Source organism: Vicugna pacos, unplaced genomic scaffold, assembly GCF_048564905.1.
Source record: "Vicugna pacos unplaced genomic scaffold, VicPac4 scaffold_19, whole genome shotgun sequence".
Classification (NCBI taxonomy): domain Eukaryota; kingdom Metazoa; phylum Chordata; class Mammalia; order Artiodactyla; family Camelidae; genus Vicugna; species Vicugna pacos.
Genome location: NW_027328740.1, coordinates 30738683 through 30749761, shown reverse-complemented (window position 1 = coordinate 30749761; position 11079 = coordinate 30738683). Strand labels below are relative to the sequence as shown.

Here is an 11079-nt window from a genome sequence, read left to right as displayed (position 1 = left end):
ACTGATCCACCCACAGAACTCTGCCCGGTTACCTAGGATCCAACAGCCACAACAAGCCTCGCGGTACACACCAACATTCCACCTGGAATCCAACCGCTAACTGCCATCCCCAATGGCTGCTGCATCTTGTCAGTGTTGGGGGAGGGGCTGCATCCGACGAGAAGTTCCTAAGGTAAATGTGATTCTACCCACTAGCGTCCCATGGGCCTTTCTTCTTCCCTCTTTCCTTTTGTTCAGATCTCTATGCACAGTACCAATGGAGGGAAGTGTGTCCCTTTTCAGTTGATGGTTTCACACGTCTTTAAACTTTCTAACAGTTCACAGTACACAGAGACCCACTAAAGGAGACTTATGTTCCTATAATATCCGTACACCCGGAATACATATGCGTCGCCTGATTTCTGCTGAAACACCCGCACTCTCAGGACATGGATCCATTGGTTTCATGGGGGCTGAAATTCCAAGAAATGAAACCAACCCCAATGTGCACTTTGCTGTCAGTCTCTTTTGCTCTTAGTACACTTTGGCAGAGCTACTTGCCTTTGTTATAGGCTTCTTACAATTCTTCTCTACGTAGCCTAGAATATGGCATTCCTTCATCCTGTTGGAAGACATACAAGTCTACATCACGGACTAGGAATCCATTTGATTCCAAATCGGCATTAGGGTTAGGTCACGATATGTTCTTATGAATCAAAATTTACGAATATGAATGCACGCCTCCGAATACAAGTGTGCTGAGTACATGCAAGCCGCGATAATGGGTCGATGCATGCTGAATGATCCTTGACATCACCTTAAGTATTTTCTTTTGAATAATCATGGTTCCCTTGGTAAATATCAGCCAACCGTACCATTTTGGTGTTTGTTTGTTGGTTTGATTCTTTGTTGGTCTGCTTCTCGCTTGTATTGCAAACACGACAGGCCATGCTTCTCTCCTTAAGCTTGAAACAGAGAGTCAAATAAGCTGATTCACTTAAGAGAGTGCTTCCAATCACCTATGATTTCCTGCTTCCCTCTCCCATCTTTAGGGTTTTGATGTCCTCCTTGCCTTCTTCTTGTTTCTTCTTTGCCACTCATGCTCTTCTTGCATTTCCAATAATGGTTTCTTCTTTCCATTTCATCTTGCTGCTTTTCTATTCAGGGTAGATTTCTCAACCATTCTTGTAGGATAAGTTTTGAACTGCTGAATTCTTTTAAGATTTGCCGGTTTGTGGAATTTTCTAGCTCTGCCGTTATTAGGACTGGCGGTCATGTGGCATAGGCTCCCCTAGGTGGCAGCATTTGGCCATTCAGGATATGGTCTGTGTCCTGGCACTCCTCCCTCTCCTGCAATATTGCTGCCGAGATATCAGCTGAATCCCCTCTTGAGGTTCCCTTGTGACTATGTTGTTTCCTCCAGGTGCATTGTAAATCACTGTGATATTCGTGAGCTTTGTTGATTTGAATCATACAGCTGCTGGTAGGTCTATTGGGATTCCACCTCCTTTGGATGCTGTGTAATTCCTGAATTCGCATACATGATTCTTTCTTGGCTTTCAGGAAGTTTCAGTCTGATTTTTCTACAGATAAATTTTCAGACATTTTTTGTTTCCTTATCTCTTGCTTTTCCATCTGGGACCCTTATGAATTCTAGTCTTTCATGCCCTGTCTTAACCCAGGGTTCAACAGCAATGTTTACATTGCTTTGCACTTGCTTTCCTATGTCTGCTTCTGACCGAGGTTTTTCTGATCCCATGTCTTCACAGTCATTCACGCGTCCCTCTGCATTATCTAGTCTGCTTACGACTAAATTTTAGCCCTGATATTATCACATCCATTGAGTTTCCTGATATTTTTTGGCTCGTCTTTAGACTTTCTCTTCCCCTTTTCCGGTATTCTGCCTTATGTGATTCTGAGACACTGTTGTTTTTCAGTGATTTCCTGACCTCCATTTTCAACACATGGTCTGGATAGCGTTTTGCAGTCTAGTTGTTTGAAAGCATATCTTTTGGGCCTTCAATATCTTTGGAACTGAAAATGGTACTTCCTGTTTCTTTTACTGTACTTCTTCACCTCTACTGCTCAGGTAATATCAGGTATGTAATGTGGACTTCTAGGGCTTTGTTAAGTGAAAATTTTAGACTTTTGGCTCTACGCAATTCCATGGGATTTCTGTGCAGACAATTTCTCCTAGACATTGATGCCATATCGTGTTCCTGTGTGTGTTGTCTGGTATATCTCCAATTGCTGTTGTTGCATTAGTTTTGATGAAAAACCAATACTATTTCGATTTGCATAACTTCATTTTGATAATGCTTATCTCACAATTCTGAAAGTGCGCAGGACACTTCCTCTTGTGGAAATGAAGCTTTTAAAGGTTCTCAGCTCTGCATTCTGCTCTATGTCATTTTGGAGTGTTTCCAAAACAGCAAACTGAGAGTGCGCTTGTGCTTTGTAGTTCCACGGGAATGTGCCAATGAAAGCAGTTCTTCTCAGAGCTTCTCTGTCTACAGAAACACCAGTGGAAGCATATCAATGGATGTCACATATCAGGGCCTGCTGGAATGATCCCGCAGACCTACCTTGGTGTCCTCGGTGCCGTACCGTGCTGGTGCCATCCAAAATGTAGCATCCGCTTTAGGGAGATAATGCTGTAGGTAATGCTTCCTCTTCTAACGCTGTGGACTTGGACCACTCTTCCTTGTCCTCTCATCCTTGTGGCACGGGTGCACGAAGGCAACCACACAGCTGTTGCGCATCCTGTGCCTCAAACCAAACCATAATCCCAGCCCAGGTTATGAATGTAGCAGATCCTAAGGCTTTTCATTCTGATTTCAAAACCAAGGCCCCCTGGATCCCTCAGACCAGATGAACGATATCTCTGATTCAGCCCCACACGTGCTCTATTGGCAAAATGCCCAATTGGTCCCTGGTCCTGCAGATGCACTGGGTGTGGCCATGGGACATATTGGTAATCTCAACCACGTGACCAGTTTTGATGCTTTATCATTGGTACACATTTTGGTTTGCTCTCTTGATTCGACCCACCACATCCCACAATGCACTCCAGATCCCTGAGACTCAGCGTGTGCCATCATTCGTAGCCCTATCCCTCACAGAACGTTGCCTCTGCTACCTCAAATGTGGCAGCTGGGATCTTGGACTCCGAATCAACTGTGGGGATATTTTGCGCTGGTTTCTTTGAGTTCTGTCAGCCAAGCATCTGCTGTGCACTCTTGTAAATCTCAGCACATCACCTTCTATCCCATGTCTCCTGTCCGCTTGAGAGTGTGCGTCCAAGTTAAACAGAGTTTCACCCTTGTTGCTCCATCACCAGGGGTCAGACCCTCACTGGATTCCATTTCCTGCTTTGCCTTCTCCTGGTTCCAGGTGTCCTGAGGCCTCATCCTGTCTTTGGAAGTAACAGACCTCTCTTTGGCAAGTGTCCTGTGCCAAGGGCTGGGTGAGTGGATGTTTCCATTGCTCTGTTCATGGGAGCGAGTGAGTGCAGGTTGCACTTCTTCTCTGCCAACTGGGCATCGATGAATCAACACTATCCAGATACATTTCACAGAAATGTGATATTTGCTTAGCTCTTTGTTTCTATACAGCCGTGGTGGGAGGGATGGTCCGAATACACCTGTTTTGACATTGTGTTGATATCTCATTTGCAGTCTTTAAGAAGTTTAAAAGAATTCATTTACATGTTTTGGGAGTTATACGAAAATGAAGTTATTTTTTGAAACACACTCAATCGACCTAGAAGCCAGACTTGTCAATTTTGGTAACATTTTGTCAGCTCGACGGAAAACCTAGACAGATAGAATGCAAATTGGCAGTCCAAACTGTTAAAGGGTTCATGTCGGCTCTTTACGGTTGAAGCCTCCGAAACCAACAGGAACCATGAAATAACTATTGGAAACTTGAAATAACCCCCAAACTTGGATACACTTGTGCATTGGTGCCCTTTACTCCCAATGACACCTACTGGCCAATATTGGCATTTCAAGGGGTAACATCCCTCTCTAGGAAAATACAAGAGGAAAGAAACCAAATATATACATTTAGGTTTGAATCCAAAAGCACCTAGAGGCATTCTAGCTAGGAGAACCCTGCTGCAGTTATGCTAGTCTATGGAGAACCAGGTGTTCTTCTATCAGTGATGAGAACGCTTAATCATCCGATCATGTTGGGTAAAGCCATTTAACGCAACCAAGTCTGCACCCGCATGATATAGTGCCCACGGGGGCTTGACTCAAGTGAAAGACGATCCACATAAGCTGTGTCTTTTATATCATTGGCGACTTTTACAGTACAGTTCTCTTTCTGACTTGTACTATTTACCTATACTGTCTTGAAAAATTGAGGCCTAATACAGATTCAAGTTCAGTCAGATTCCCCTCTCTTACCACACTCCCTTCACCCCAGGGAAGACATAAGCACAACATTTGCTGAATCTAGCGGAAGGCCATCGTTTCTAGGTGTGAGCTAAGTATTCAATTCCTATCTATTTCAGCCAAGTTTATTGGACCTTTAAGGAGTTCACTGTTGTTCACAGAGTGTGAAGCTGGAGGAACTCTGATTCTAGGAGGGGCTTGTTTTACTCGTAATGGCTTCATTGCAGCTCAGCTACTGATCCTTCAAAATGGATGCCTGTGTGGAGGGGAGGGAAGGCAAGTGCTTGCTAGCTAGGCCCAAACCTGGGAAAAGGCTTACCTGGGCTTGGTGAATTCTGGTCTGAATGGCTTGGGAAGGCCCCTTGGGAAGTGTGGATTCCCATGACCTCTTCCAAGAACAGGAGCGTTTTGATCATCTCTGCCATCTCTTCTCTTGCAGACGTCAGGGACCTTGGACCCGTTCTTGGAGAAGAGAATTGAGGAACTTCCTCAAGTCCACGTTGGCACTCCGTATGTTTCTGCCAGTATCAGCGAGGTTCCATATGTCTCATGAATGTCTTTGGAGCCTGGTATCCTCTACAGCTGTCTCCACGCCAGTATTCTCCATTGTAGCAGAACATCTCTCATCCATGTGTTCGCATCTCTCCTCAATCCGTTCAGCCAGCTTTTCGGCCAGCTTCTCTTCGTGTCTCCCCTAAAGTTGACTTCACCAGGACTGGGCAAGTCTGAAAGTACCTCGGAGCCTCACCAGTAAGCTGATGACAGGCAGATCTTCCACTGTCTGCCCTTTCAGGTTCTGGAAACTGACCTGTGACCTCAGGTCTTTGGGCAGCAGCAGTATCTCGAACTTACACAGCTTCCCGGACCAAACACCTAAGCCAAGCTCCACAGAGGGCGGCAGCCCCTCCATCACACTGATCCACCCACAGAACTCTGCCCGGTTACCTAGGATCCAACAGCCACAACAAGCCTCGCGGTACACACCAACATTCCACCTGGAATCCAACCGCTAACTGCCATCCCCAATGGCTGCTGCATCTTGTCAGTGTTGGGGGAGGGGCTGCATCCGACGAGAGGTTCCTAAGGTAAATGTGATTCTACCCACTAGCGTCCCATGGGCCTTTCTTCTTCCCTCTTTCCTTTTGTTCAGATCTCTATGCACAGTACCAATGGAGGGAAGTGTGTCCCTTTTCAGTTGATGGTTTCACACGTCTTTAAACTTTCTAACAGTTCACAGTACACAGAGACCCACTAAAGGAGACTTATGTTCCTATAATATCCGTACACCCGGAATACATATGCGTCGCCTGATTTCTGCTGAAACACCCGCACTCTCAGGACATGGATCCATTGGTTTCATGGGGGCTGAAATTCCAAGAAATGAAACCAACCCCAATGTGCACTTTGCTGTCAGTCTCTTTTGCTCTTAGTACACTTTGGCAGAGCTACTTGCCTTTGTTATAGGCTTCTTACAATTCTTCTCTACGTAGCCTAGAATATGGCATTCCTTCATCCTGTTGGAAGACATACAAGTCTACATCACGGACTAGGAATCCATTTGATTCCAAATCGGCATTAGGGTTAGGTCACGATATGTTCTTATGAATCAAAATTTACGAATATGAATGCACGCCTCCGAATACAAGTGTGCTGAGTACATGCAAGCCGCGATAATGGGTCGATGCATGCTGAATGATCCTTGACATCACCTTAAGTATTTTCTTTTGAATAATCATGGTTCCCTTGGTAAATATCAGCCAACCGTACCATTTTGGTGTTTGCTTGTTGGTTTGATTCTTTGTTGGTCTGCTTCTCGCTTGTATTGCAAACACGACAGGCCATGCATCTCTCCTTAAGCTTGAAACAGAGAGTCAAATAAGCTGATTCACTTAAGAGAGTGCTTCCAATCACCTATGATTTCCTGCTTCCCTCTCCCATCTTTAGGGTTTTGATGTCCTCCTTGCCTTCTTCTTGTTTCTTCTTTGCCACTCATGCTCTTCTTGCATTTCCAATAATGGTTTCTTCTTTCCATTTCATCTTGCTGCTTTTCTATTCAGGGTAGATTTCTCAACCATTCTTGTAGGATAAGTTTTGAACTGCTGAATTCTTTTAAGATTTGCCGGTTTGTGGAATTTTCTAGCTCTGCCGTTATTAGGACTGGCGGTCATGTGGCATAGGCTCCCCTAGGTGGCAGCATTTGGCCATTCAGGATATGGTCTGTGTCCTGGCACTCCTCCCTCTCCTGCAATATTGCTGCCGAGATATCAGCTGAATCCCCTCTTGAGGTTCCCTTGTGACTATGTTGTTTCCTCCAGGTGCATTGTAAATCACTGTGATATTCGTGAGCTTTGTTGATTTGAATCATACAGCTGCTGGTAGGTCTATTGGGATTCCACCTCCTTTGGATGCTGTGTAATTCCTGAATTCGCATACATGATTCTTTCTTGGCTTTCAGGAAGTTTCAGTCTGATTTTTCTACAGATAAATTTTCAGACATTTTTTGTTTCCTTATCTCTTGCTTTTCCATCTGGGACCCTTATGAATTCTAGTCTTTCATGCCCTGTCTTAACCCAGGGTTCAACAGCAATGTTTACATTGCTTTGCACTTGCTTTCCTATGTCTGCTTCTGACCGAGGTTTTTCTGATCCCATGTCTTCACAGTCATTCACGCGTCCCTCTGCATTATCTAGTCTGCTTACGACTAAATTTTAGCCCTGATATTATCACATCCATTGAGTTTCCTGATATTTTTTGGCTCGTCTTTAGACTTTCTCTTCCCCTTTTCCGGTATTCTGCCTTATGTGATTCTGAGACACTGTTGTTTTTCAGTGATTTCCTGACCTCCATTTTCAACACATGGTCTGGATAGCGTTTTGCAGTCTAGTTGTTTGAAAGCTTATCTTTTGGGCCTTCAATATCTTTGGAACTGAAAATGGTACTTCCTGTTTCTTTTACTGTACTTCTTCACCTCTACTGCTCAGGTAATATCAGGTATGTAATGTGGACTTCTAGGGCTTTGTTAAGTGAAAATTTTAGACTTTTGGCTCTACGCAATTCCATGGGATTTCTGTGCGGACAATTTCTCCTAGACATTGATGCCATATCGTGTTCCTGTGTGTGTTGTCTGGTATATCTCCAATTGCTGTTGTTGCATTAGTTTTGATGAAAAACCAATACTATTTCGATTTGCATAACTTCATTTTGATAATGCTTATCTCACAATTCTGAAAGTGCGCAGGACACTTCCTCTTGTGGAAATGAAGCTTTTAAAGGTTCTCAGCTCTGCATTCTGCTCTATGTCATTTTGGAGTGTTTCCAAAACAGCAAACTGAGAGTGCGCTTGTGCTTTGTAGTTCCACGGGAATGTGCCAATGAAAGCAGTTCTTCTCAGAGCTTCTCTGTCTACAGAAACACCAGTGGAAGCATATCTATGGATGTCACATATCAGGGCCTGCTGGAATGATCCCGCAGACCTACCTTGGTGTCCTCGGTGCCGTACCGTGCTGGTGCCATCCAAAATGTAGCATCCGCTTTAGGGAGATAATGCTGTAGGTAATGCTTCCTCTTCTAACGCTGTGGACTTGGACCACTCTTCCTTGTCCTCTCATCCTTGTGGCACGGGTGCACGAAGGCAACCACACAGCTGTTGCGCATCCTGTGCCTCAAACCAAACCATAATCCCAGCCCAGGTTATGAATGTAGCAGATCCTAAGGCTTTTCATTCTGATTTCAAAACCAAGGCCCCCTGGATCCCTCAGACCAGATGAACGATATCTCTGATTCAGCCCCACACGTGCTCTATTGGCAAAATGCCCAATTGGTCCCTGGTCCTGCAGATGCACTGGGTGTGGCCATGGGACATATTGGTAATCTCAACCACGTGACCAGTTTTGATGCTTTATCATTGGTACACATTTTGGTTTGCTCTCTTGATTCGACCCACCACATCCCACAATGCACTCCAGATCCCTGAGACTCAGCGTGTGCCATCATTCGTAGCCCTATCCCTCACAGAACGTTGCCTCTGCTACCTCAAATGTGGCAGCTGGGATCTTGGACTCCGAATCAACTGTGGGGATATTTTGCGCTGGTTTCTTTGAGTTCTGTCAGCCAAGCATCTGCTGTGCACTCTTGTAAATCTCAGCACATCACCTTCTATCCCATGTCTCCTGTCCGCTTGAGAGTGTGCGTCCAAGTTAAACAGAGGTTCACCCTTGTTGCTCCATCACCAGGGGTCAGACCCTCACTGGATTCCATTTCCTGCTTTGCCTTCTCCTGCTTCCAGGTGTCCTGAGGCCTCATCCTGTCTTTGGAAGTAACAGACCTCTCTTCGGCAAGTGTCCTGTGCCAAGGGCTGGGTGAGTGGATGTTTCCATTGCTCTGTTCATGGGAGCGAGTGAGTGCAGGTTGCACTTCTTCTCTGCCAACTGGGCATCGATGAATCAACACTATCCAGATACATTTCACAGAAATGTGATATTTGCTTAGCTCTTTGTTTCTATACAGCCGTGGTGGGAGGGATGGTCCGAATACACCTGTTTTGACATTGTGTTGATATCTCATTTGCAGTCTTTAAGAAGTTTAAAAGAATTCATTTACATGTTTTGGGAGTTATACGAAAATGAAGTTATTTTTTGAAACACACTCAATCGACCTAGAAGCCAGACTTGTCAATTTTGGTAACATTTTGTCAGCTCGACGGAAAACCTAGGCAGATAGAATGCAAATTGGCAGTCCAAACTGTTAAAGGGTTCATGTCGGCTCTTTACGGTTGAAGCCTCCGAAACCAACAGGAACCATGAAATAACTATTGGAAACTTGAAATAACCCCCAAACTTGGATACACTTGTGCATTGGTGCCCTTTACTCCCAATGACACCTACTGGCCAATATTGGCATTTCAAGGGGTAACATCCCTCTCTAGGAAAATACAAGAGGAAAGAAACCAAATATATACATTTAGGTTTGAATCCAAAAGCACCTAGAGGCATTCTAGCTAGGAGAACCCTGCTGCAATTATGCTAGTCTATGGAGAACCAGGTGTTCTTCTATCAGTGATGAGAACGCTTAATCATCCGATCATGTTGGGTAAAGCCATTTAACGCAACCAAGTCTGCACCCGCATGATATAGTGCCCACGGGGGCTTGACTCAAGTGAAAGACGATCCACATAAGCTGTGTCTTTTATATCATTGGCGACTTTTACTGTACTGTTCTGTTTCTGACTTGTACTATTTACCTATACTGTCTTGAAAAATTGAGGCCTAATACAGATTCAAGTTCAGTCAGATTCCCCTCTCTTACCACACTCCCTTCACCCCAGGGAAGACATAAGCACAACATTTGCTGAATCTAGCGGAAGGCCATCGTTTCTAGGTTTGAGCTAAGTATTCAATTCCTATCTATTTCAGCCAAGTTTATTGGACCTTTAAGGAGTTCACTGTTGTTCACAGAGTGTGAAGCTGGAGGAACTCTGATTCTAGGAGGGGCTTGTTTTACTCGTAATGGCTTCATTGCAGCTCAGCTACTGATCCTTCAAAATGGATGCCTGTGTGGAGGGGAGGGAAGGCAAGTGCTTGCTAGCTAGGCCCAAACCTGGGAAAAGGCTTACCTGGGCTTGGTGAATTCTGGTCTGAATGGCTTGGGAAGGCCCCTTGGGAAGTGTGGATTCCCATGACCTCTTCCAAGAACAGGAGCGTTTTGATCATCTCTGCCATCTCTTCTCTTGCAGACGTCAGGGACCTTGGACCCATTCTTGGAGAAGAGAATTGAGGAACTTCCTCAAGTCCACGTTGGCACTCCGTATGTTTCTGCCAGTATCAGCGAGGTTCCATATGTCTCATGAATGTCTTTGGAGCCTGGTATCCTCTACAGCTGTCTCCACGCCAGTATTCTCCATTGTAGCAGAACATCTCTCATCCATGTGTTCGCATCTCTCCTCAATCCGTTCAGCCAGCTTTTCGGCCAGCTTCTCTTCGTGTCTCCCCTAAAGTTGACTTCACCAGGACTGGGCAAGTCTGAAAGTACCTCGGAGCCTCACCAGTAAGCTGATGACAGGCAGATCTTCCACTGTCTGCCCTTTCAGGTTCTGGAAACTGACCTGTGACCTCAGGTCTTTGGGCAGCAGCAGTATCTCGAACTTACACAGCTTCCCGGACCAAACACCTAAGCCAAGCTCCACAGAGGGCGGCAGCCCCTCCATCACACTGATCCACCCACAGAACTCTGCCCGATTACCTAGGATCCAACAGCCACAACAAGCCTCGCGGTACACACCAACATTCCACCTGGAATCCAACCGCTAACTGCCATCCCCAATGGCTGCTGCATCTTGTCAGTGTTGGGGGAGGGGCTGCATCTGACGAGAGGTTCCTAAGGTAAATGTGATTCTACCCACTAGCGTCCCATGGGCCTTTCTTCTTCCCTCTTTCCTTTTGTTCAGATCTCTATGCACAGTACCAATGGAGGGAAGTGTGTCCCTTTTCAGTTGATGGTTTCACACGTCTTTAAACTTTCTAACAGTTCACAGTACACAGAGACCCACTAAAGGAGACTTATGTTCCTATAATATCCGTACACCCGGAATACATATGCGTCGCCTGATTTCTGCTGAAACACCCGCACTCTCAGGACATGGATCCATTGGTTTCATGGGGGCTGAAATTCCAAGAAATGAAACCAACCCCAATGTGCACTTTGC

The 11079-nt window shown here is 45.3% G+C and overlaps 1 long non-coding RNA gene across 1 annotated transcript; it reads left to right on the top strand.

The window, feature by feature from the left end:
* On the top strand, nt 1-10277 carry LOC140693090 (uncharacterized). The gene is made up of 3 exons (XR_012068746.1): nt 1-172; nt 8665-8737; nt 10111-10277. It is a non-coding gene; the product is annotated as an uncharacterized lncRNA (long non-coding RNA).
* The last annotated feature ends 802 nt before the right edge of the window (nt 10278-11079 follow it).